Below are 23,345 nucleotides of genomic sequence, written 5' to 3' on the forward strand. Positions count from 1 at the left end.
TCTTTGTTTCTGTTATGTTTACTCAAAACAAAATGTATAAAGTAGCATAAATAAGACAATCTTTACTATAATAAAACTTGTCTGTCCAAAGTCTGGTTTAGTGGTTAGGAAAAAACTATTTTCGGTGGGATTCAAACTCGCAACTTACAAATGAGAAGACCAATACACTACTAACCTGCGCTGACCATTGGCCTGGGAATAGTTTGGATTGATTTTGCACCTGACGATCTCTGTTAGCGCAGCGGACTGCACGGGTACTCTCATGTATGAAACAAGATGTGATCACCTTGTATTCTAAAATTTGTTGTTGAGTTATCTTATCATTGCACATTGTGAGAGAGTAACTACTCTTTTATGGCATCAAGATACATTATTATTTTATCATTAACAGTCATTTCATAATTTAATCAGTAAAACTTTTCTGAATTACGCCAAATATTTGTGACAATGACTCGATTGATCTGAAGCAAAGACTTAAGGATTATATTCCCACGACCAAACGAGCGGAGTGAAGTTTGAGAGTTTTCATGATAAATGTATGTGCACACAACTCCCGAAAGTTATTCATCAACAACGTCACCAATCCTTGCATCGACATCTCATCAACAAATTTAACCATTTTTTAGTAGAGTCGCTAAAGTATAATAACGATGCAAAACACATATAAACCTATTTAAGTATGTTACCAAGTCTTTGCAAGGTTACCACAATATTTTAAAACTAACCCATCTGATCGGATTATACATAAATAGACAGATTAATTCGGCCAAAAATCTTTATGAAAACTGGCGAAGCCTTACTTTTATCAAAATTACGACCGGCAAACAAAACGCCGAGCGACAGAGAATAGAACCATTAAGTCATGCGCATTTCACGAAAAAATAACGTGCACACTTTACCAGTCTATAGCATTGTCGAATTGTCGAAGGTTTCTGTAATTAATGTAGAAGTACTGAAATCGTTTCTTTTTTGCCGATTTCAAAGTAACTGACATTTTGGAAACTTCTGAGTACTTTGGTATTCTAACCATACCTCACGCAATCACCCCAAAGAAAAAATAAAAATGCGTGAGAAATGCGTGAGACTTTTGCCCCAATTTCCACAATTTTATATATACTATCTAAGATACAATGTACATCAATTACCCCAAAACCGAATCTCACGCATTGCCCCACTTTTGGGTTGGCAGGCCTGATTCTAACTGATGTCCAAAGCAGTGAAAGTAAAGGAAATGATGATGATATTTTTTTCTAACGATTCTTATGAGATTATTACAATATTTAACTATAAGTTTGGATGACTATTGAAGTCTTATAGTCACACTAACAACATCGATGATGGGCAATATGTTACTGTTATTATTTTTTCTAAATAGTTTTGTTAAATAGATTTTCTAAAAATCTATATAAATATCACAACTTCTTGATATTGTTAGCTATGACGTTTTGAAATGTAAACAAAATTGTGCATTGGTTTTTTATTATTACTGTATTACTATATTAATAATATTGGTTATTCTAACAATATCAGTGCATTTTACTTCTAATATTGCATTTCTCCTATTTCAGGGGAGAGATACAAACATATAATCTTTTCCTTTCATTATTGCTGTTTGTCATGACCAAACACTTTTTTAAATAGATTTTCTAAAAATCTATATAAATATCACAACTTCTTGATTTTGTTAGCTATCTCGTTTGGAATTGTAAACAAAATTGTGCATTGGTTTTCTATTATTACTGTATTAGTAATATTGGTTATTCTAATAATATCAGTGCATTTTACTTCTAATATTGGCCAATATTGCATTTCTCCTATTGCAGGGAGAGAGATATAAACATATAATCTTTTCCTTTCATTATTGCTGTTTGTTGTATATAATAATACCCACACCCAATATATTACAGCTACCATTGCAGTTATCCTATTGCACTGCAGTGCCATTTGACTGCTAATATTGCATTTCTCAACCGTCAGTACCCTTTCTTTTTTCCAATATCACTTTGGTCGTGGGCTGTATGACAGGGGAATTTCTAGTATTATAATTATTATTATTATACTATCATACTACAAGGCCATCATGTTTTTGTTATAGGAGTAGCTGTAAACATTTTCAATATTATTGCCCTGTCGAGAACAACAAAAACAGCCGCCTACAAAATCTTCTTAGCCATGGCAGTTTCTGACCTTATGGTAAGGTTGCACACAATAGTTGCACGCAATCTGTTTACATGCTTAACAAAGGATTCTTAGATGTGTGTAGGTAACATATGTAGATGACGTGTGTTGGTGATGTGTGTAGGTGATGTGTGTAGGTGATGTGGGTAGATGATGCGTTTATGCTCGTTTTTTCATTTGAGAGTTTTGTTGCTTGTGTGCCTTTTAAATCTGATCATCAAGTTGCAAATATAATTGCCCAAAAGATATAACATTATTACTAATTTACAAAACGTATGTTTGGCGATGGGAACAAAGGTCAACAATTTTTTGTTGTTAATGAGCGTCAGCAGTTGTTTGTTGTTGGTGAGTGTCAGCAGTTGTTTGTTGTTGATGAGTGTCAGCAATTGTTTGTTGTTGATTAGTGTCAGCAGTTGTTTGTTGTTGATGAGTGTCAGCAGCTGTTTGTTGTTGATGAGTGTCAGCAATTGTTTGTTGTTGATTAGTGTCAGCAGTTGTTTGTTGTTGATGAGTGTCAGCAGTTGTTTGTTGTTGATGAGTGTCAGCAATTGTTTGTTGTTGTTGAGTGTCAGCCGTTTTTTGTTGTTGATGTTGTAGCTGATGCTTGTGATTTTGACGTACGCTTTCACATTTTGTGTTTATGACCCACCAAAGATAGAACTGGGCAAACCACCAAACCTGGAAAAAGGCATTACCTACTCCATGTACTTGTGGAACAACTTTTGGTTTCATGCTGTCAACATATTTGCCTGCGTAAGTAAAAACAAGATATACATAGACATTGTATACTTGGTGAAAAATGAAAATGTTTAAAAAAAAACTGTTGTAACTTTAGAATGTTTGGTAAAAAGAATGATAGGCTGATCAAAGAAGGCTAAAACAAACAGTTTTACTTGACAAATCTCAACTAGCACCTACACTAGATCATATGTTTTTTTAGTTGTGAAAATTATATAATTATATGAAAGTTAAATATATAAATGTATGTGTATATATATTATATCCTAGTTGAATGCCCACCGTTGCACAGGTACTAAAAACAGCTTGTAACCAGTGGCAGGTAATGTAGTTTAATTAGCTAATTTGAGTAAGCTAGTATACATATTCTTGCTAATCTTACTACTAAGAGCCGTAAGAGCAAGCTTGAAGGGCATTGCAAATAACACAGTGTTGTTATTCGTTTTTTAACCCAGATAATCACTGTTTGCCCAAATCATCCGTTGTATCTCGTGTAGCTTAATGGGGTAGCTTGTCATCTTATGAATGGGGGTTCCGAGATCAATTCCTCTGTATTGAGGATTTTTTCATTTGTAATGGTTTTTACATTTTTCATTGCTACATTGGATTGCAGGTTAATTGCAATAATTAGACACAGAAATAAAAACAAAAGAAATGAACAAACACTGAGATCTATGTATAAGTTATACAACTGGTTATAGCTTATCAAATACATCTATATATAAATCTCAGTGTCTTTCTTTTGTCTGTCCAGGTATAACAATAAAGTTTTAGGGATGAAAAATCCACTTGGCTGAGGATTTGAACTCATAACCTCTAGACCTACAGTCTAATGAGCCAATCTTCTTGACTACATGTCCAACTGAAGATAGCGATGATTGATTGTGGTCATATTGATTACATCAGATAAAATATTCTCGCTTGACGCATTTGGCGTTGTTAAATCGAACGCTCGATCATCACGCTTAATGTAAAATTCATCAAGCGAGTTTCTGACACGGCACTTACTATAGTAAAGATTTTACTAGATTTTACTTGCCAGATAAGTTACTCAAATTCAATAGTTATTGTTCAACTATAGGACTTTATAGTTGAATTATAACTTTACTATAAAGTCCAACCTGTTTTAGTTTCCTCAGCTCTTGGCAGTCAGTAATTAAGTTCATCGCATGAAACCATATCTCATTCAAGCCCATACATTCTGCTCTTTCAAACGCTGCCAAAATTACCAATACCAAGCAAATATTGAAAATTATATTGCGAACTTAATTTGTCTGTGGAATTTTCCATTAAAAAAAGAAAAAACCTTATAGCGATGTTATTGGGGCGGGTACTAAATGGTTTAATAGGAATGGAAACATGCTGTCTCTGCTAAACGTCTTAACAAAAAAATGGGCTGCCCTGATGACCTTAAACAGTGTCACAATATCATGCTGTATTTAATATAAAACATTAACTTTGTGTAGCATTGCAAGCAATGCTTTTCTTGTACCCAAACAGTGACGAGTGTAGTACGAGCACAAGTTTAAATGTATGGAGTTGTTTTACCTTTACGTCTTCAATTTAAACCTGGTGCTTCATCACATAATAAATGGACTCGTAAGCTCAAGTACATTATGCAAAAAGGAAAGAAAAAATATTTTGTTTATAGATAGATCGATAGATAAATAGATAGATAGATATATAGATAGATCGATAGATAAATAGATAGATAGATAGATAGGTAGATAGATAGGTAGGTAGATAGATAGATAGATCGGTAGAAAGATAGATAAATAGATAAGCAAATAGATAAGATACTAACATTATTTACACCGGTCAATGCCAATTATAGCAAATTAGACCCTAAGACAAAAACAAAAACCAAAATTACTAAAGTAAAATAAGTTGAGTGTATTAAAAAAAGTTCTTTTTGCATAAGACTGTTTTATAATGTAAACAGGCGAGGTGTTGGAGTCTGGTATAAGGTATAGTGGTTTCTATGGAAAAGTAGGAATGTAGTGGGTGGTCAGGCAAATTAGGTATCCAACTTGAGTATTTTTAAACAGCAAATATTTAAGAACAGATTTTGCTCCTCAGCATTCAGGGCATTTATACGCTGGTCATAACTGTCATATCAAGTAGCATAACTCTGAAGCATAATTTTTGAACGCATTCTAATTTTTCCTTATTAGTTTACGATACAAAAGGATACCAACTTGGAGCAGCGTAAAGCAAAATGGACAGTATAAAATACTGTAAAATAGTGATACGACTTTTTGTCTTACTCCTATCTTTCCGACTTGAATTAGAACATGAGTTGATGGTCTAGCTTTTGAGATAACAAAGTCGACATGACTTGGGAACCGTAAGTGTTTGTTTATTCTTGTTCATCAGCATCTGTATAACATGAATGTACCTGTACAAGTGTGCATATCAGTCTCAATACCTGTTTGTACCTCATTTGAATCAGCACATAATAATTGTCAGGTGTCTAACTGGTGCACGGTCCTGCTCGCTGTATTCCGTCTCATCGCTACCTTATTCCCTCTAAAAGCACACAAATATGCCAGCAAGGAAAGAGTTAATGGAGCTATTGTAGCGGTCTATGTTCTCTCTCTGGCAGGGCAAATTTTTGGCTGGCAAGCGTATCGGTAGGTAGCACGTAATATTTCAAAAACAACACTCTCGGCCAACAAGTGTAATGCTGTTGATGTCTTTGCATTGAGCTAAATATATATCAGTCATCATGTCAGAGTTTGAGAGAAAATATTTTTGCAACAATTCTTGTCATTATGTACAACATGCACTTCTTTAATAACTATTCTCACTATTATATACAATATACACTTCCTTATTAACTATTCTTACTATTATATACAATATACACTTCCTTATTAACTATTCTTACTATTATATACAATATAAACTTCCTTAATAACTATTCTTACTATTATATACAATATATACTTCCTTAATAACTATTCTTACTATTATATACAATATATACTTCCTTAATAACTATTCTTACTATTATACACAATATCCACTTCCTTAATAACTATTCTTACTATTATATACAATATAAACTTCCTTAATAACTATTCTTACTATTATATACAATATATACTTCCTTAATAACTATTCTTACTATTATACACAATATCCACTTCCTTAATAACTATTCTTACTATTATATACAATATAAACTTTCTTAATAACTATTCTTACTATTATATACAATATCCACTTCCTTAATAACTATTCTTACTATTATATACAATATACACTTCCTTAATAACTATTCTTACTATTATATACAATATATACTTCCTTAATAACTATTCTTACTATTATATACAATATACACTTCCTTAATAACTATTCTTACTATTATATACAATATACACTTCCTTATTAACTATTCTTACTATTATATACAATATAAACTTCCTTAATAACTACTCTTACTATTATATACAATATATACTTCCTTAATAACTATTCTTACTATTATATACAATATATACTTCCTTAATAACTATTCTTACTATTATACACAATATCCACTTCCTTAATAACTATTCTTACTATTATATACAGTATAAACTTCCTTAATAACTATTCTTACTATTATATACAATATCCACTTCCTTAATAACTATTCTTACTATTATATACTATATACACTTTCATAATAACTATTCTTACTATTATATACAATATATACTTCCTTAATAACTATTCTTACTATTATATACAATATATAATACTTACGTAGGTGAGTAGGTGGGTAGGTAAGTAGGTGAGTAGGTGAGTAGGTGAGTAGGTGAGTAGGTGAGTAGGTGAGTAGGTGAGTAGGTGAGTAGGTGAGTAGGTGAGTAGGTGAGTAGGTGAGTAGGTGAGTAGGTGAGTAGGTGAGTGAGATAATGAGTGAGTAGCGTTTAGAGAGTTTGCGTTTATTTGTAAACGTTTCCAGCTTTTGTCTAAATTTCACACGCATATGCTCTGTGATTTTCGGCCATTCACAAAACTATTCAGTTGGAAAACTCTGTCTGTTTCATGAGAACCAACCTCTCAAACATCTATTGAATTAGAAACTTAACATAAGTTAATATTAACACCTGGACTGTTGTTCATACAAGCGTTGTAGCATTATGCAGTGAAAATCTACAAGCATGCTGCCGGCTACCTGATTGAAAATTAAAGGACTCGAGAAACGCTTTTGTTCGTGTTTCATAAGAAGAGTCTTCAATGTCTGATGCCTGTAGTGTAAGCCTTCGTAAGACAGCTTGTAAACAGTGCATAGATAGAGGTTATGCCCGAGACACCCGCACGGCTACAAAAGCTTAGGCTAAACTAACAAGTTATATATGCAAATGTTACATTTAACTTTTTTGTAAATTGTCTTTCACTTGTACTCTGGCAGAGATCACTATGAGTGCACAATCAGAGATTCTCGGGTGCAAGAATTGACTGAACAATTATTCTATAATGCAACAAGGCAGTAGACCGGCCTAGGTGGTGAAGCGCCTATCTACCAAGTTAAAAGTAGTGAGTTCGAACCCCTTTGAGCGCAATCTTTTTTCTAACCTTGAAGCGTGGCCATGGACAACTGTTATTATAGTAAAGATTGTTTTGGCCATTACCGATCCTTTCTATTTGTAATTACAGATTTAATACACATGGAGCAATCATAGTAAATACGCTGAGCAAACGGTACATAAATGTATCAGTTGTGATCGGAGGTCCGTTACCTCTGATCTTATGCACTCTGGCGACTGTCGTTCTTATTCTGCAACTTGCTATGTATCAGAGGAAGATAAAAGCGTCCATCTCTAAGTAAGTCAATTTATAAGGTCTGTAAGTTTGATTCACATCCCTCTCCTTGCACTGACAAAAACTGACGAAATGGTTATGTAAACAGTAATACAAAATATATTTTAGCGTATTATACAAAAAATGTAACATCAAGTATGAAACAAAAGATTGCTGTAATGATGTTGAGAAGAAGCACCAATATTCATGTTTATATTTACTTTATATAAATATATTATTTATATACTTTATATATAAATTATATAAATACTGCACCGCTATGCATACAATCATTCTTTTCAATGTCCTTAATCAGTCAATGTCGGATATATTAAATGGTTTGTGAGCAAGCCGTGCTATTAGTCAGATACCATATATAGATTGTGAGCAAGCCGTGCTATTGGTCAGATGCCATATATGTAGATTGTGAGCAAGCCGTGCTATTGGTCAGATACCATATATAGATTGTGAGCAATCCGTGCTATTGGTCAGATGCCATATATAGATTGGGAGCGAGCCGCGCTATCCGTCAAATACCATATACAAATTGTGAACAAGCCGCGCTATTGGTCGGGCACCTTTTATAGATTGTGAGCAAGTCATGCTAATGGTCATAGAAATAGGTAAAAATAGTCATAGAGGTATGCAGTCTAAAAACTCACTCTAACTGAGACTAAAAAAAATTTAAACTAACTCAGCTTACTCATTTCTTAATTATTTCTGGTATATTATTATTTTTCATATTTTACATTTTTAGTTTTTTATATCATACGCTTCCTCGTCTTCCTTTTTACAGACCATGCGTGATTGGGTTAAAAATTAAATATTTACTCAATATTTACGCTGAATATTGGAAAATATACATTTTGAGCCAATCAGAGTTAGATTGTATATCTACCGGTATTTATAAATCTTATTGTTCGATATTTTGTACACCCTACGTCCAGTTATAGCAACTAAAATCTAGCAATAAAAACTCTGCATCGCAGAGGATTTGATCACAGAGCCTCCCATTCACAAGGTGGCAGACTAACCCATTAAGCTACACAGGACACATGGACTTAATAGTCAGATACTCATTTTCTGGGTTGAAATACACATAAAAATGCTTTGTTACGCGCATTTTCACTAAAGCTTGCTCTCACGGTTCTTATTAGTAAGTTTAGCAATACATATACTAACTTACTCAAATTAGCAATTAGTAACTACTTGATCTGTTACTGTTTATAAGCTGATTTTTATTACTCGTGCAACGCTGGGCATTCATCTAGTTGATCTATATTTTTCCTTACAGGCAGCAGCTCGCTAACAGGTGGAAGGCTCACAAAAGTTTAACAGTTACCCTTATCTTGGTTCTTTCTTTGTTTGTTATCACCACTTTACCATCGGTAAGTTTTGCAGCCTCCAGTTGTAAAGCTTAAATATGGAAAAGTCATAAACTTGTTGGTTTAAATTAATGTTTTTTCTATTAAACATGGTTCATGGTATGTTGTTGAGGCACAAAAATGTTTTCTATAAGTTATAGGTTCTCTCAGGAAGAATAGATATCTGAGCTAAAATAATGTTTCAATACGCAAGCTTTAATTTTTAGCACAAAAGTCGTAAATAACTTCTACATCATAATCATCACTCAGTATAGCGACATCAGAGCAGCCAGGAATCAATGGGGAGCTAACTTCAACCTTGCGATATGAAGTTCATTCATTTTGATATATCCTTGGTATGCCGAAACCATTGTATGCTGAAGCAGATGTTTCTATGGGAATACCTTGTGTTAAGTTCAATTCGTTTCATAGCATGGAAGCTTAGTGATACGAAAAGATTATGTATATGTGTATGCATAATTCTTTCATTGGCATTAGTAAATCATCAACAAAAATGATGTTTTTTGTTACATGCCAAAAACAAAAATATAAAGACAGATAAAAAATTATTGAGTGAGTTGAACAAAAAATGAAATAAAAAAAATTCTAAGAAATAAGCAAAAAAATAAAGAAGATTGCAAGCTCCTACTTTTAATAGAACCCTTTTTATAAGCCAATTTACTTTATTTCTAGAATAGTCCTTGTACTTATAGCATTAAAACGCACATAGATGCCCTAGATGAGATTTTACAAAATTATTGTATAAGTAGTTTCATGATTTTATGACCTTCAGTATTTTTGTTTGAACTACCTAAGATTTGGATATCTAATTATTTCACCTGCTGTGTGTTAATTCAAACATATATTTTAATGGCCCATAGATGAGAAAGACAGAATACATATGCTACAAGAATAGGTACTTGAACAGGCGCTGAATGTCAGAATACATATGCTACAAGAATAGGTACTTGAACAGGCGCTGAATGTCAGAATACATATGCTACAAGAATAGGTACTTGAACAGGCGCTGAATGTCAGAATACATATGCTACAAGAATAGGTACTTGAACAGGCGCTGAATGTCAGAATACATATGCTACAAGAATAGGTACTTGAACAGGCGCTGAATGTCAGAATACATATACTACAAGAATAGGTACTTGAACAGGCGCTGAATGTTATGCCTCATGAAATTTTATGTGTTTTTTGTTTTAGACTGTCTATTGGACGATGGAGAACACTGGCTTCTTTGATGCTAACAGAGTTTCAATTTTTAAAAAGAACATCTTTCTGCTTGTCGCGTCTACGTGTTCTCTTATACAACCAGCAAGCAACTTCTTCATATACGTTTGTACTAACAAAGCGTTTCGCGATAATCTTCTGAAAGCCATATGCTTTCGTAAGCGTAGTAGTACTATCAACATTTCATCAATACGCCTCAAAACCAGCACCAGGCTTGAGTCCAGCACAAAGAACTCAGAATATTAGGGTTTATAGGATAACAAAAACTGAATCTAGATTTAGTTTGGCTAGTTGCTAAATAGGCACTGAATTGAGGCCATGCGAAAGAACATGTTTTTTCTTTGAATAATTCATATATATCCTAGTTTGATGGTTTAAAAAAGTATACTCTGCAAATAATTACAAAAAATTATCAGCTTTATAAAGAGATCTGGAGGTAAAAAATTGTTCAGTAGACTATCAGAAGAGAAGACAACACCATCATCAACTTTTGGGATTTTGCAACAGCTCTGCAATATGTTACCATATGATTATGCGTCAATTTAAAATAGTGATTTGATAAGCAGCTATATGGAGTTGTCATTTTATTATTGTTTTAGCACAACTTTGAAGCTATGCGTGTATCTATGGCTAAAATAAACTATTTATTAAATATATTTTTAGGACAATGATTTTCGCAAAGTACAAGGGCAAGACTGCTGGCTTGCACTAGCCAGTTTTTTCAATTTTCAATCAAACCTTTTCTTGTTAAATCTAATAATAATGTAACTTGGTAAATGACTTTTGTTAGCCTAACAAATTAATTGTTTTGAGAGCTAGCTCAGCTATTGGTCAGACACACTGTATGATTTGTGAGCTAGCTCTGCTAGCTATTGGTCAAAAATATTATACAGCCTGTGAGAAGCTCAGCTATTGGTGAGACACCTTTATATAGTTTGTGAGCTAACTTTTTATTAGTCAGAAATATTATGTTACCTGTGAGAAGCTCAGTTATTGATCAGACTCATTGTATGGTTTGTGAGTGACTTCCGTTCTTGGTCAAGCGTATTACGTAGCCTGCGAGTTAGTTTAGACGAACAGTTATAGCAGCACCATTATTGGTCAGTGCAATACACAGCAGGTTTTATACAGGGATGTATGTAAAATATAAAACATTCTAGTCAAGTTGAATGGTCTTCTGAAGCTTCCAGAACTATCCAGATCTGTTGATAAGACGATCCGAAAAAAGTTTTTTTGTCAAGCTTGTATGCGGACACATCATTGTAGAGTCATCAAATCTGGTTGATAATCCTGAGCAAAGATTATGATTCTGTATCAATGCGACCCAACTCCCACTTTCCCATCAACCTTCACCCTCCCTTACCCATTCATTTCATGATCACTGAGTGAAAACACATCTGACTGAAAACTTTTAGCAAATATTACGATCTCACCACAGTGCCGGCCTGCTAAAGGTTTTGGGAAAATATAGTCATTCCCAGAATGCCCTGTGATGTTTGAGATGCTGTTGTAAATGAAGTCACCAGATGCTAAGGAGTTATTACGGTATGTTGGTTTATACGAACAATGATCCTGATATGCCTCAGCTTTCCGATATGTCTACACGCTTGCTTCACACCTTTTTTAACTTGTACGTTACTATAGGCTGGATATACATGTCGTAATAACTATTGGTTGGTTATACAAGTCGTAATAACTATTGGTTAGTTATACAAGTCGTAATAACTATTGGTTAGTTATACAAGTCGTAATAACTATTGGTTGGGTATACAAGTCGTAATAACTATTGGTTAGTTATACAAGTCGTAATAACTATTGGTTGGGTATACAAGTCGTAATAACTATTGGTTAGTTATACAAGTCGTAATAACTATTGGTTAGTTATACAAGTAGTAATAACTATTGGTTGGTTATACAAGTCGTAATAACTATTGGTTGGTTATACAAGTCGTAATAACTATTGGTTGGTTATACAAGTCGTAATAACTATTGGTTGGTTATACAAGTCGTAATAACTATTGTTGTAATGATAATAAAAGCTTTAGTTCTCAAAACTGTACTTCTAATTTTGAAAAAAGTATCATAAATAGTGATAAGATGGCAGTTTTTAATTTAATGTATTTGCATGGTTTTCAATTTCTTAAAGGTTGACTTGCAACAAAATTCACATTACAGTTATTTGGTATCAAAAGATTCACCATGTTTTACTCTGTTGTTTTGTAGGTGCCAAATATGCGGAAATGCGATTACAAGCTCTTCAAAGCTCAAAAACGAAAAGCCGCCGTAGATTAGAATCTCTTTATTTATCTGACGTAGTCATTACAGTTTGGTTATCGTCTTGTCATGTGATGTTCTCACGTGAATTGAAAGGAAAATAATAAACCCAATATAAAACTTATCGTAGCACTAGTTTATGACAAACACTTCGGGTTTTACCGAAGACCCCGTATCAAATATAGATACTCGCTACTTTACAGTTTTGTTTCAGCATTATCTAATCGTCAAGTCGTAATCTGATCATGTGACCCAATACTTCGCAAATAATTTTTGCAGCACTTTTCGATTATCACAGGTGACCAACAGGCTCGTCATGATTATCAGACAATGATACGTACTCTTTCGAGCTAAGGTTAAAAAGTTAACGAAATTTTACGGAAAGTTATAAGATATCACTGCTAAAAGTGACAGCATTACAATGATGGTAAAACAGACTCGTAAGAACAATAGACATGGTTTTATTGAATGTGTGAAGTATATTTGTGAAAATATTTCGACGAATGAGGTTGCATGAAAGTGTAAACAGAAACCATCCTGTAACAACTAGGTCCCATTTGAGCCGTTTTGGAAAGCAAATCCAAACTACCACGGTCTCGTGTGGCTGCGATTAACTGTTCGTTTTTTAGCTTTTAATAGCTTGTAATCACATTCCCATATATTTTGCACCTACAACACAACAGAGTAAGACATGGTGAATCTTATGATACCAAATAACTGTAATGTGAATTTTGTTGCAAGTCAACCTTTAAACTCTAACTAGGGATTGCGCAAAAAGCATTTTCAATTCAATTTTTTAAAAGCAAAAGAACTGAATGACCACGCTGTGAGAGATATTTAAGGTAACACACTAGTCCAGTAAAAGTAGTAATTTTGCTTGGCTAAAAATACGTTATGGTTTTTTGTATAAATTGGCATTGTCGTTAATTTAAGAAATGACTTTGATTCTGAAACGAAAAACTAAATTGTCTGTTATTGCCAGTAAAATAATATATATAAATAATATATATAATATGTCGTATATAAATATATATAATGTATATATATAATATATATAATATAATATATGTATTATATATAATATTATATAAATATATATATAATAAGGTAATAACTATAATATATATATTACCTATGCAGATTTACTATGCCTTTTGTCAGTTACATCTACCAACATTGTTATGAATGACAAATCAAGTTATATTAGCTTAGTTTCCAAGTATTGATAATATAGAGATCCACATCAATGTCACAAATTTAGTCAAAGGTTTTTAGGCTAAGCCAAGACTACATTAGACAAAGATTATTTTCTGTGTTAAAAAAAGGAGCACCATGTTTGTGCTTTATCGGTGACACAGAGACAGTCTGCTCCTCAATGATGCTGTAAACAAATCGCCTGTGCAGGTGTAATATTGGCAAATGTTGTTTCTGCTCTCCTTCCAAAACTAATTTTTAATATCTTTTTTGTTCTTATTAGTGATAAAATCACTGTTATGACATGTCTGCATGATAACATGCCTTTCTGCAATACAGAGGGCACTCCAAGATAATTAGCCAATAAGACGCGAGGAATTCAAAAGAGCTCCAAACAAGTATCAGGCTACAATGGGTGTGACAAATGGGATGCATGTCTACCAACTCTGTTATACTTATTTCTCATCTTGGAAGGTGGCTCACCGGTCTAATATTACTCCACTCTAGCATAATGTTTAGATATGACAAATCCTCCATTATAAATATCTAATAGAATTGGGCTACTGCTTTAGCAGGACACTAAAAAATTGCCATTTTTAAAAAGTTTGAATTTTGGGCTATATTTTTTCTTTGATGAAAATTAAACTTGTGTATACATTTTTCATGTAGTCTTAACAGAAAACTATGTTACAAAGTTTCGCATCGCCAAGCTCTTGATGCTCTCTGAAGAATAAAACAAAAATCACAATACAATACACAAATAGTTTATATTTCTTTATAGCAATAAATATATATTTGAGGTATAGCGCAGGAAGACATTGATGACACCCAATAACTGTAAAGATCTGAAGTTTTTTTGTAAAGATAAAAAAAACTTTGAAAATTTTGATGAAAATGCAGCCAAACTTAGAGTGGAGACAACTAGCTGTGTAATCCTTAGTAACGCGAACACTGATTAATAAGCTAGTTGTCCTTACTCTAATTGAGAGCCTTCGGTTATTCCAATAGTTTTATTTAATGAGTGATCGGCGACACCTATTCTATATATTTTAGTTTTTTCCTAAATAATAGTTGGCAGGTCTGATGATGTCATTAGAGCAACAGCATTAACCATAACCTGATATCAACTTTTAGATCATTTTCTCAGAGCACCAGTGTTATTTGTAAAACCGGAAATGAATAGTGTTATATGCGATTGCTGAACAAATCACTTCAATGCTCCAACAACAACACACAAAAGTCCAAAAGTGAGAAAAAGTGTAGGTGAAGGTGTAGAACCAGAATTACATCTGTCTCCTTCACACGAGCAAAGCCATGTCTGCTGGAGGTAGCCGTCGATTCTCTCCTTCCTTGTCTTGTTATGAGGGCATTCAGTAGTGCCATACCTCCCTCCACAACTTCGTGTCACTTTAAATTTATAAAAAAAATTATGTATTAATATTAATCGTGTCTACAATACAACTTATCTTACAAAAACTTTTACAAAGTTGAAAAATGAAATATCCAACATTCATTCACATAATGGATTGAAACATACCGTTAGTACAACTTACATTGGGACAAGAAGGAATAAAGTCAGCTATTATGCCAGCCTATCAAATGCATTGTTAACTGGTTTGTTTGGTAATTCACTTCTGCTCATGTAAGCAACCTGGTATCAAGGCATGTGTTCTTGTATATTATAACTGATATGTATCAGAGCCCAGCCACTTCAAGAAAGTGCAGATAGTTACAAATTATGCTTAAAACTACTGAATGCCAGGTGTTGCCCGGGTAATAAAAGTCTTCGCAAAGATTTTTAATTATCATTTAACATATAACAACAGTTACCATTCTAACTTTTAAACTTTATATCATGAGAAAAGTGTTTTGTGCAGTTTAAATAAATTAGGAGAAAAAATAAAACAACTGGAAAGGTTTGTAAACTCTGTCAAACAACTGTAACTTTCAAATTTCATAACACGAAAGAAATGTTTTGTGCAGGTCGAATAAATTAAGAAACAAAATAAAACAACTATAAAAGTGTTTAAATGTAATTGTGAAATAATTAGCAAGTAATATGCTAAATTAAGTCTGTTGTACTACGATTACAATAAAATATGATTTGGTAATGATACAATTAATATGAACTGAGAAAACAAACAAAAAATCCTAAATATGTTGAATTAATAATAACAATTCTTGCATAGAAGTGTGTGTGTGCGCGCGTGCGTGTGTGTGTATAAAAAAAGGTTACTGTTCCAGCTGAAACTATCCATCAAAACTTTGAATACAATGATACTAGTACCTCTCCATACTGGTACAAATGTATAAATGAGATATCGGACTGTCTTTGCCTGACCGTACGGAGAGAGAATATAGAGGCTAGTCCTACTCGAGATAATACCGATTTAGCGATCGAACCTTACGAAAAACTGGAAATAGAAGTGTCACGATACATTTAAAATTGAAATGACACACTTAAAAATTACAAATTAAAAAAATAGGTAATTGCAACAAAAATATTAAGTTTTAAACAATTTCAAAAGAATAACAAATGCAAAAGGTAATAATCAAAAGTGCACATTCGCCTGTGCGGTATGGGTTCACAGAACTTTTATCATAAGAACAACATAATGCTATGGACTGTATAGCTCACCGGTTAAATGCGTGGTTTGAAACTTGTGGTTACAATCTTAGTGAGTTCAAATCCATCACACAGTGAGATTTTCATTTCAAGATTTTAATAGCTATAACTACAAAAAGTTTGCGCGAGCATTTTTTGGAATTTATATATATGGATGAGGTTGTTGTTCCTTGGTTACTTGCAGACTTGGTCTTTTTTTGCAACTATATTAATCATAATCACACTTTTTCTTGATCTGAGCGTTTTAACCACGATTAAAGTTTATCGATTTAATTTTATGGATGTTTATCTTCAAGGTAGCAATCAAAACAAACATTATTAGAGGTTTTACTTTGTTATGTTATAGAAGTAGAGTCAAACCACTAAATCTCGATGTTTAAATACAAAAGTAGTCTAGCCTTGTTAGTATTAGTAACCAGTACTCTAGCAGTCTGGTAGGAGATTGTCAGGTGTAATAACTATACGTACAATTATCTCTACATGCAGTAAGGCTGTTGATTGGTGCAGGTGGTAGGTTGGTCAACCACACTTAAAGTCGGGAGTTCAACTCCTGCTTAAAGCTTTTTTTCTTAACCTTTATGGTGTCAGAGTCCGAAATTCGGACAGATGGGCTTGCACGACTATTATTATAGTAAAGAGTAGTAAGTCGGCAGTTTTGTGCACTATGGGTGATCATCAGGTGTAATAACTATGTGCATAATTATGTTTTCATTTGGAAAGGTGGTTGACTAGTGCAGATGGTAGCGCGATTAACTGGAAATTTAAATATCTGAGTTCAATCCCTGTTCGGTGCAATATTTTTTTCTAACTTTCTTAGTTTGGCTCTAGACAAAATGAGGAATAAACAAACTTGCCTGTTATTACAGTAACAATCTCTAGCGACAAACTAGATCTTTGTCTTACAGTCTAGTAGTAAAAAGCAAGCTGCCAGATCATTTTAACCAAACCTAGTGTGAGCTCAATCAACTTTTGCCATGACCTAGTGTTGGCCCAACCTTTTATGTCCAAGTTTAAAGGTTGACTTGCAACAAAATGCACATTACAGTTATTTGGTATCAAAAGATGCACCATGTCTTACTCTGTTGTGTTGTAGGCGCAAAATATGTGGGAATATGATTACAAGCTCTTAAAAGCTAAAAAAAACAAACAGTTAATTGCAGCCACACGAGACCGCCATAGTTTAGATTCTCTTTCCAAAATGGCTCAAATGGGACACAGTTGTTACAAGATGGTTTCTGTTTACACTGTCATGCAACCTCATTCGTCGAAATATTTTCACAAATATATTTCACGCATTCAATAAAGCCATGTCTATTGTTCTTACGCGTCTATTTTATCGTCATTGTAATGCTGTCACTTTTAGCACTGATATCTTATAACTTACCGTATAAATTCGTTTAATTTTTTAACCTTAGCTCGAAGAAGTACATATCATTATCTGATAATCATGACGAGCCTGTTGGTTACCTGTGATAATCGAAAAGCGCTGCAAAAATTATTTGCGAAGTTTTGGGTCACATGATCAGATTACGACTTGACGATTAGATCACGCCGAAACAAAACTGTAAAGTAGCGAGCATCTACATTTGATACGGGGTCTTCGGTAAAACCTGAAGTGTTTGTCATAAACTAGTGCTACGATAAGTTACATATCGAGCTTTTTATTGGGCTTTCAATTCACATGAGAACACCACGTGACAAGACAATAACCAAACTGTAATGACTACGTCAGAGAAATAAACAGTTTCTAGTTTACGGCGGCTTTTCGTTTTTGAGCTTTTAGGAGGTGGTAATCACATTTCCACTTATTTGGCACCTACAACACAACAGAGTAAGACATGGTGAATCTTTTGATTCTAAATAAGTGAAATAGCTGTAATGTGAATTTTGTTGCAAGTCAACCTTTAAGTTTGACAAAGCAGGCTATACAATCAACTTTTTTGGAAAGTAAAATATTCTGTTATATCTAGTAAACCCTTGCCCAAAGAATATGATTTTTCCAACATCATTGTCAGAAGTAGAAGATACACCTTACGAATTGAACAGCAGCCTCTGTTGTCTAACATTTGTTATCTGCCATTATGGTTTCTACGATTGTATAGGTGCAACCGCATCTAAAGGCCATGGATTAGCATGAATAGCTTACACAAATACTTAAGTTACTTCCTTGATGACTATGAATGCCCAGCTACAAAGGTACAAGGCAAACTTCATCAGCTAGAGATGCTTTGACGCAGGTCTTGTCGCCCCGAATACAATAAAATGACTCAATAATCTAGATTAGAAGTGAATTCATACGCTAAGCTACAGCACAGACAGGATTACAACAGCTCTTAATTTTAACTGTAACAAGAGCTATGTTCATCTGCAACCACGCTAAGATGTTATGAAAAAACATTGCTGTCAACATCATTTGAAATCGCTACTTTTAGCTCAGTAGACCATTACTCTACCACTTGGGAGGCCAATCAACTGCCTTGGCACTGTTTGGAATATTTGTGCAGTTATTTATTACACCTGATGATCTTTTACGGTGCACCAGAGTGTCAGACTGCACTTGCTACACTAAAGAACAGACAATTGCAAATGTTAAGAGAATATCTATTTCTTGTTATGGAGAGCCAAGTTTGTTGTTGGCTGCAGTTGGTTGTTTGTCAGTCAAGCTGACTAAAAGATATCTATCAGGAACATAACCAAACTGATGGCATTGGCTAGACATGCAGTCATTCCAACTGCTCCTGCGCTAAACAAGTGTTTAACTAACACATTGACAAAAATCCTCTGGAAGCAGAATATTTAATTCACTCCCTAGTGTTTTTGAGTAAAAATCCTTTCCCAAGAAGAATCTATTGCAATCACATGGACTACCATGTTCTAACTTGTGTTTCTTTAATTTAAGCCAAGCCAAAAACTCTCAACATGTTAGCATCTGTTAATAATCCAACTTGCTAACATCTGTTCATAATTCAACTTGCTAGCATGTGTTAATAACTCAACTTGTTAATACCTGTTAATAACTTAACTTGTTAGCACCTGGTAATAATTCAATGTGTTAACTTATGTTAATAACCCAATTTGTTAGCATCTATTAATAACTCAACTTGTTAGCATATGTTAATAACTCAACTTGTTAGCATATGTTAATGGCCTCGTATTTTTTACCTTTAGTTGCTTTTACTCCGAAGAATTTGCCTTTAATTTTCAGTTTGCTGCATGCACCATCATCAATGGCTCCGTAAGCTTTCGAACAATCAATTAGGTGTTCATCAGACATTGCGTACTCATCTCCACATACGCTGTCATATCCTGTGCATTCGTAGCACATTACTGCTAAACCAGTTGCCAGCAAACCTGATCAAGGATTAAGATACTTAGGTTAGCAAGGAAATTGAGACAATCTCAGTAATTGGTTTCTAAAATTGTATTTACGTAGATAAAGTGACCTTTGACCTTTGGAGGCCTGAAGGGAATGAGATCAGCAACAAAAAGGAAACAGAAAGAAAATCCAGTGACTAAACTACGATGGAAATTCATGGATTGCTTACAGCTGCTTAAGCAAAACAATTTTTCAAATATTAGTTCAAACCAATATTTTCGCAGGTTCAACACACCGCAATGGCATACAACTTAAGGAGTTTTGAGCAAAAGTAAGAATGAAAAACTGACAAATTTTGACAAACAAATGAGTTCGATCTCGACAAATGAATTCAATGATCTCATTCCAATTGGCCATAAAATCTCTAAAACACCTATCATAGCCAGACATGTCACACAGCAGATATATTTACTTTACAAGAAGGAAGTAAACAAAGCTGCAGATGTGTTACCCTCAAGCGTGACAAGCTAAGGTACATCACCACTTCAAGCTATTTGTTGAAACAGCTAGCTTGGTGAATTTATCAGGAATGCCTGTTGAACCGCTGACTTCAGCTTATTACTGAAGATAATAATAATAATCCTCTGATAGTAATCTAATGATTCCATATATCAGCAAGTTGAGGAAGCAACTTGTTGTTGGAAGCATATATCTATATATTTCTCAAAGTTGGTGTGTAGTTCCAGCCATAGCTATTAAAATCTTGGAATAAAGAATCCATATCACAGAATGTTTGATCTCGGACCCTCCAGTCCACCGGTCCAACGCCTTACCAATTCAGCAACGCCTTACCACACAAGCTTGATGAAGTCATTAGGCGATATATGTCGCTATATGGGAGCAAATACGCTAATGCTTTCCGTTACTACGCAAAGTTATGGTGTAACGTCATGAGAACTGATAGCTCTTATTAGTAAGCTTACTCAAATTTTCCATTGGCAATGGGCCAGGCAAATAACAAGTGGCAGGTAATTCTCATTAGCTCTTATTGTTTATAAGCTGATTTTTAATACCCGTGCAACGTCAGGTAGCACAGCTAGTGATTCCATATATCATATGTTGGTGAGGCATAAAAAGTTCTCTATAAGTTATGGCCTCTCTTAGCGAGAATTGATATCTGATTGAAAGTAATGTATCAATATGCTAGCTTTAATTTTACCACAAAAGTCATAAATAATTTTTACATCATAGCCAGCGCTCTGAGTAGCAGATGATGCAAAAAGCATTGACTTTGGAATTTGAAGTTATCGCTGACTTTTATGTTTGCTGAAGTCTTTATGTATTAGTTTTCTAAACTATTTGACCATCACATATAACGATCAAAAGCATCTACAAATCTTTTCTCTATTAAAAAACCCTTATAAAATGAATTAACTAGTTTGTAGAAGCAGCGGTTAACTTCTATATATTGTTGTAAGTACAGATTTGTAAGTCTGTAAATCTCATCCATGTTGCACTTTCGTCAGCTCGAGCTGTCAGCAGCAGCAGCGCTTATCGTAACACTTCACATCACTATTGGCTATCATCGAAACAAAAAACGACTTTATCGTAAATGTGCGTGTAAGTTCATGTGTCCTTTGGTTTAGCATTCAACTAATCAAGTGATGTTTTAGCCACTACATGTATATTGTAAAACTCTAATCGTTCATGGTTTGTGTCTTTTACGGAAAAGTTACAAGTTACAAGCTCAACTCATTTCAATTTGCGTGATATGAACATATTGCATACAATGTCTAACGATTAGTTTGAAAATATAATTGCTAGCTGCTTTAACAATCTTCTACCTAATACCCATTCTGTTAACACACAAAGGTATTCTAAACCCATTATGTTAAGTCATTTATTTGATTTTAGTTGCTAACTGTTACAAATTTTTGTTGTTGTATGGAATAATTTGAAAAACATTTCCATTAAAAATAAAATTATTGCCAATAAAGTAATATGTATAATATAATTTTGCTTGAAACCTTTGCACCAAAAAAATTATATAAATGAAAATTAAAGTCCTTTATATAAGATTGCTTGATGAGGGACGTGAATTTGTGGCACTCTCTATAACTGCACTGTATTACCAGTTTCTATAATTGCAGAATAGTTTTTACTATAATAAGAGAGGTGTTCCGTAAGGTAAAAACATTCTCACATGAGGGAAGAGATATTAGAGTGATCTGCCAGAGCTCCATGCGTTACCTACAGCTTATTTAATGCAAAAAAGGAAGCCTACTCAAAACAACAACAAACTCAAATGACAATCTTACAACTTTCGTTTTTCATATAAACGCACCACAATCTGTCTGATTAGAGACTCAAAGATGTGCCTTTGCAAGCATTAAAGACAATTGCCTTCAATGAACGTGTTTATGGAGTCAGTGTAGGAATTTGTGTTGACAAGAAAAGAAATTACAAGCAATGTCAGGTTTACTGTTAGTATATATATATACTAGGTGAATGCCCAGCGTTGCAAGGGTAATAGAATAATTACCTAATGAATTTGAGTAACTTACCTGGAAAGCTAGTGCATGCATGTTATAATTATCTTATTTATTGGCCTCCCTAACTCAACCTAGCTATGGGTCACAAATTATATTGCTAATAATTGTGGTAAGTCATCATCAGCAAGTCTTTCTATAAAGAGTTGAAGATTGAAGAGTGATTGAGTATGAAGATTGAATTTATCCCTTTCAAGTTTGACTATTTACTGTAATATTTCAGAAACCTAAGTGATGCTTGATGCAAACAACAGACATAAACATGAGGCCTTCACAAGTTTGTCAAAATCGAAGTATTCCTGGTTAGCATTCAATTCAGCAAGTGTAGAACCAACCTTCTAACGACATGTATTCAGCAGCTAGCCAGTAGAAACCACCTACAGTAGAGACCACCTACAGTAGAGACCACCTACACCAGAGACCACCTACAGGAGAAACCACCTACAGTAGAGACCACCTACAGTAGAGACCACCTACAGTAGTAACCACCTACAGCAGAGACCACCTACAGGAGAAACCACCTACAGTAGAGACCACCTACAGTAGAAACCACCTACAGTAGAGACCACCTACAGTAGAAACCACCTACCTGCAAAGAAAATATACGACAACAAGAACTTCATTATTTCTCAGCAAAGTTTCAAGCAGTGAAGCAGATCCTTCAACTAAATACTCATGCTATTGTATAGAGCTGTGACTTTATACTAGTACACCAAGGTATTGAGCACGTCTACGGCTGGCCTGACGCGGTAGTGAACAATAACACTAGCCCACTAGCGCTTAACAAACAAATCGATTCTTTTCAAACTATTCATGAGCTAGCTAGATGACTGTAGTTTAATTTCTACATCACAACCATCGCTCAGTATAGCGGCATCGCAGTAACCAGGAAGCACCAGAACCAACGTTTACCTTGGGATATGAAGTTTATTCATTTCGGTATTTCTTTGGTATACCGGAATCATTGTATGCTGAAGCAGACACTCCTATGGGCGTACCTTGTGTTTAATTTAATTTGTTTCGCAGCATGGAAGCTTAGTGATACATACAGGGAGATTATGTCAAAA

At 34.1% G+C, this 23,345-nt stretch overlaps 1 long non-coding RNA gene across 1 annotated transcript; it reads right to left on the bottom strand.

Annotated features, from left to right (window-relative positions):
* Positions 1-14,572: 14,572 nt before the first annotated feature.
* On the bottom strand, positions 14,573-22,970 carry LOC137396962 (uncharacterized). The gene is made up of 3 exons (XR_010978677.1): positions 22,868-22,970; positions 19,576-19,764; positions 14,573-15,194 (listed from the first exon to the last, which is right to left on the bottom strand). It is a non-coding gene; the product is annotated as an uncharacterized lncRNA (long non-coding RNA).
* Positions 22,971-23,345: the final 375 nt, after the last annotated feature.

The sequence above is a fragment of the Watersipora subatra genome, chromosome 5 (genome assembly GCF_963576615.1).
Source record: "Watersipora subatra chromosome 5, tzWatSuba1.1, whole genome shotgun sequence".
In the NCBI taxonomy this organism is placed as follows: domain Eukaryota; kingdom Metazoa; phylum Bryozoa; class Gymnolaemata; order Cheilostomatida; family Watersiporidae; genus Watersipora; species Watersipora subatra.